This window comes from Maniola hyperantus, chromosome 11 (assembly GCF_902806685.2).
Source record: "Maniola hyperantus chromosome 11, iAphHyp1.2, whole genome shotgun sequence".
In the NCBI taxonomy this organism is placed as follows: domain Eukaryota; kingdom Metazoa; phylum Arthropoda; class Insecta; order Lepidoptera; family Nymphalidae; genus Maniola; species Maniola hyperantus.
In genome coordinates, this window is record NC_048546.1 from 10,843,480 (window position 1) to 10,848,669 (window position 5,190).

General features: G+C 37.7%; 1 non-coding gene across 1 annotated transcript; it reads right to left on the minus strand.

Moving 5' to 3' along the window:
- Positions 1-2,246: 2,246 nt before the first annotated feature.
- Positions 2,247-2,330, minus strand: TRNAL-UAA (transfer RNA leucine (anticodon UAA)). Its single transcript has one exon. It is a non-coding gene; the product is annotated as a tRNA-Leu (tRNA).
- Positions 2,331-5,190: the final 2,860 nt, after the last annotated feature.

The following is a 5,190-nucleotide window of genomic DNA, read 5'->3' on the forward strand; positions in this document are numbered from 1 at the left end:
AGAAACATAAACGGGAACGCTACATTCGGTTGATTTACAGACCATATGCACCCAGTCGCTGTTTGTTTAAATTAAAAGTAGTATCAAACAAGTACACAAAAAAACACTAGGCAGTCTTATCGCTTGCAGCAATCTCGCACAGATAACCTTTGGTGAGAGAACCCTTGCTGACCCATTTTCCACTCTGTATAAAGGCTGACACACATTTTAAGAAGTGTTAGAGTTTAGTTGTACATAATCTGTCTGTTGTGACGACACATACGGAGACAAGGGACCTTTGTAAACTACCCATATTTAGCAAATAAAATTATTTCAATTTCAATTTCAAGGACGCTAAGTAAAGGTCAAAAATAAGGTCAGAGTCACTCTACAGGCCATGGAGAGAATTATGCTTTGAGTTTCTTTAAGTACCTATGTGATCAAAGCAAGGAGGAGATCTGTAGGAGTAATAAAGTAACTGACATATTATCTCAGCGGGTTGCAAAGCTGAAGTGGCAATGGGCAGGGCATTATATAGTTCAAAAAAACGGATAGACGTTGGGATCTCAAGGTGCTGGAATGTTCATCTCGCACCCAGTGTAGAACAACCCCACCAGGTGAACAAGCGACCTCAAATTAGTCGAAGGAAGTCGCTGGATTCAGGCAGTGTAAAAGACTCCTGTAAAAAATTAATTGGTTGTAAACAGGTACCCCATAAATATGAGGAAAGTCGCATATTTGGGGCACGTGCTTGGGCACGAGTGGTAAGAACTCCTACAACTCATCATGATTGGAAAAGTTGCCGGAAGAAAAGGTGTCGGTCGCAGAAAAAAGTCCTAGATGCGCAACATCCGGGAGTGGACGGGAATTGCGAGTGCTGCAGAAATATTTCGCATCGCGAAAAACAGAGTAGAATACGATAAGCTGACTGCCAATCTTCGCTAGTCGGAGAGGCACGCAAAGAAGACGAAGAATTAGGTACCCACTGATTTTATCTGTAGATAAAACCGTCTATGTTTTATCCACAGATAAAATTGGTCCCACTATCTCTTTGACCATGTGAGAGAGAAACTAATTGCAATATTCGTCTGGAACTGCTAGAGAGAACTTACATCTGAATTTTGATCTATTAAAGTTTAATTGTCCTTGTACCGATAGTGTTTACCTATGCCGTGGTGGGTGTGAATTCAATTACTTAGTCGAATATTCCCGCTATTAACTTTGTAATGGGAAATGCGTTTAGCTAGTGTTTTCCTATATTAGTTCCTATGTTATTTGTATCTGTTCCTATATTAGAGCTCTGGTACGGCTGGACTGCACTATCGGGCTTAGTATTCAACTAGCTTATTTGCTAGCAAATAGCTAGACTAACTAAATTTGAAACTCCTATTTCACACCCTTAGGGGTTGAATTTTCTAAAATCCTTTCTTAGCGGATGCCTACGTCATAATAGCAGAAATCTGCATGCCAAATTTCAGTCCGATCTGTCCAATAGTTTGAGCCGTCAGTCAGTCACCTTTTCCTTTTATGTATTTAGATTTGCCAAGGCCCATAAGGTTATAAAAATTTGCGAAGATATAAAACAAGTTGTAACTGGAAATATGCAAAGAACGTGAAGTAATTTACGCTATAAAATGCACTGGCGTATAGCGGCATGAGTGTTTACGGCATGCAGTAGGTACCTAGATACTTACCTATGTAGGGAAAGTTGGTAAGTGGAAATTGGCAAATATGATCTCTTTTTATTTTCATTAGGTACATATAAAATACTTGACTGATTTATCAACGCACAAACTAAACAATCTTGAAATTTTACCAGTTGGGTTCCTTTTGTAACGTAGACTCATTAAGAAAGGATTTTTGGAAATTAGATGATATTTTATTCAAAAACTTTACTCGAATGTCCCGAAATGATTTTGAATTTCTTTTTAATAAAGTTGGCCCCTAAATTTGTGAGGAAACCTGCATGCCTGAGAGTTCTCCATAATGTTCTCAAAGGTGTGTGAAGTCTACCAATCCGCACTTGGCCAGCGTAGTAGACTAAGGCCAAACCCTTCTCATTCCAAGAGAAGACCCTTGCTTAGTAGTCAGTCGGCGTTGGGTTGTTGATGATGATGACAGTTAGCTATGTATGATACATCTGCCAAAATGTATTGGCGTGTCGGTCAAAGTTTATTTGGTAAGTAATTGAAAACTCAACCAAAAATAAAATATTACTTTGGCGTTAAATTTTTTAACGAATGAAAAAAATGCGATTGAACTTTGTTTGTCAGGTGTGGGGTTCGAACCCACGCTCCCTCTCGGGAACCAGAGCTTAAATCTGGCGCCTTAGACCACTCGGCCAACCTGACTTGTACTCAATGCGTGAAAATACAAGTACATTTATTTACACAAGTGTGATTTCAGATCTTAGCGTTTAAACTATCGTAAATCATTTCCATTATACCTACTATATATACCTAACGGCTTTGTCGACGTTAGTCTGACTAGTCCCTGTGAAAAAGGACCCCGGATGGGTTCGAAACTAGTCCGGCTAACCGTAACGTCGTCGACATAAACACGTGAGTAAAGCCGTTGTGTGATATATGATTTCACATCAATTAATATCGTGAAATATTCAGAACGAATGTTTGTACATTGCGTAATGTATTAACGACACTATTGTCAATGTACAAATATATAGGTACAGCTGGTATGTATTTAGTATTTACTCATTGAAATTCAATGATCTAGGAGCATAGGAATTACTAGTAGGAACTATAGTATTGTCCGCAACAGGTTGAGAGGGCAATCGGGGTATGTCCGCACGTCACCAGCGCTTGCCCGCACTAGGTTAGCGCAGGGGCTGTGCGGGGCGTACCCTCCCCGATTGCCATTTCAACCTGTCGCTTACTATACTAATATATATTCCGTCGCTTGGCGTCGCACGTTACGCACAGTGTATTGTGTTGCGCGAAGAATACCTAATTACAAAAATGGGTTTTACTAAATGTTCTACGTGTAATAAAAATATAACTAAGAAAGTTTTTGGTATAGTGTGTAGCAGGTGTGAAAAAAGTGTCCACGCTACCCATGAATGTGCGAAGCTGTCCAATAAACAGCTGGCGACTCTTCGAAACACCCCTGGATTGGAATGGAGCTGCGCCGAATGCATATGCAACGTGTCACGCAGATCGTCAACATTTGTTTCTGTAGACGAATCTGACGATGAGGAAGAAGCACCCATCAGCAAGGACGTAAACTCCAAACTAATCAGTCAGATAACATCGGAGATGAAAAAAATTTTTAAGAAAGAATTCGAGGACTTCAAGAAAGAATTTGAAATCTCGCTCAATTTTCTAGGTGAACAAATGTCGAGTTTGGAAGAGTGTGTTAAAGGTCAAGAAAGTAGAATTAGAGTGCTAGAAAACAAAAATAACGAACTCCAAAACAAAAATAAGAACCTAGAACTTCGAGTAGTCTGCGTTGAGACCCAGATGCAGGAAATGGAACAAAAAGCACTTTTGAATTCCTTGGAAATATCTGGACTACCTGAAGTGGCTATACAAAAACCCCTGGAAACTATGAAATCTATTGCCACTAAGCTTAAGGTGGCCATAGACGATGTAAAATCCACCCGCTGCATGCCAATCCGTAAAGATAACCCGTGTTCCCTTCTCGTGGAACTACATACGATAAAGTCCCGCGAACATTGGATTTCCGCGGCAAAGCAGGTGACTCCTACAGTTGGTGACATTGTACCCAATGCATTACACGAAGTGGCTAAAAATCCAGTTTTTATTCGTGAAGCCCTAACACCGCATAATAAAATGTTGTTGTATAACGCGAAAAAAAATCTACGTCCAACATATGAATTTATCTGGTGTAAAAATGGTAAAGTTTTTGCAAGGAAAACAAAGGAAAGTAAAGTGCATTTAATTAGATCCATGTCGGATATTGAATCCCTAACCAAATAACGTGAGTACCTACCTACCTACCTGCACTTATTTTTATATTATAAATATTGAGTTATTCAAGTATTACATTATTTTCATATAAATTGTAATGGATAGTAATTATATACAATCACCTGAAATAACTGAATACTTTGATTGTTTAAATTGCAACAACTTTATCAAAAAACTCCCGAATTGTCACATTAATCTCTTAGCTATACATATTAATATACGTTCAATAACAAAAAACTACGCTAAGTTGCTGCATCTAATAGAAATAAGTTTACATCCCATCGATATAATAATATTAACCGAAGTAGGTATAGCACTGAATGTCTGTCATTTGTTCAACATTCCTGGCTATAAAATGCATTCACAACTGCGACAGAATAGAAAAGGCGGAGGTGTTATCGTATATATAAGGAACTATTTAAAATTTACTTATATGACTTATAGTTCACAAACATTTGAGTCGATAATTGGTTCTATTAAAACACCGTGTAATACAGTAATCGCCTTGTGTGCAATTTATAGACCTCCATCTTATAATAAGCAGCTGTTTATTAATGAATTGTCACTATTATTAAATAACTTACAGCACTTTGTCAACATTATAGTTATTGGAGATATGAACATAGACCTGAAATTGTCATCCGTAATGAGAGATAAGTACTTAAACCTACTGGCGGAGCAGGGTCTGAAATGTGGTATTAGTGATTATACACGTATTGAAAAAAGATTAAGTTTAACTACAAAATCGTGCATTGATCACATTTTTGTGCGCTCCCACACGGCGGACCCTTGCACGGCTGCGGTCGATACGGTACTGGCGGATCATCGCCTGACCATAATAGCACTATGCAATATTCACGAATCAAGGTCACTTAACTTTACTGTAAGCAAGCAAATACCTATTTATGACCCAGTGATATTAGGCGAGGAATTATGTGTGGATTGGTCTCATATTGACAATATGCAGTCTCCGCAGCAAATGTATACTTTCATTTCTGATACTTTTAATAATGCTTATTCAAAGGCAAAGAGAATTATTAGTATAAATTCAAAACTACATTGCCAGGCGCCATGGATAAATAAAAAAATCATTAATTTGAGTAATAAGCGAGATGAACTGTTTCATAAATGGAAGAAAGATCAAAATAACGTATTGTTAAGATTAGAATACAATAGGAAAAGAAATAAGGTAAATAAAATAACTGAATACTATAGAAATTTATACTATAAAAAGAAAATAATTAAAAATTTTAATAATTCAAGA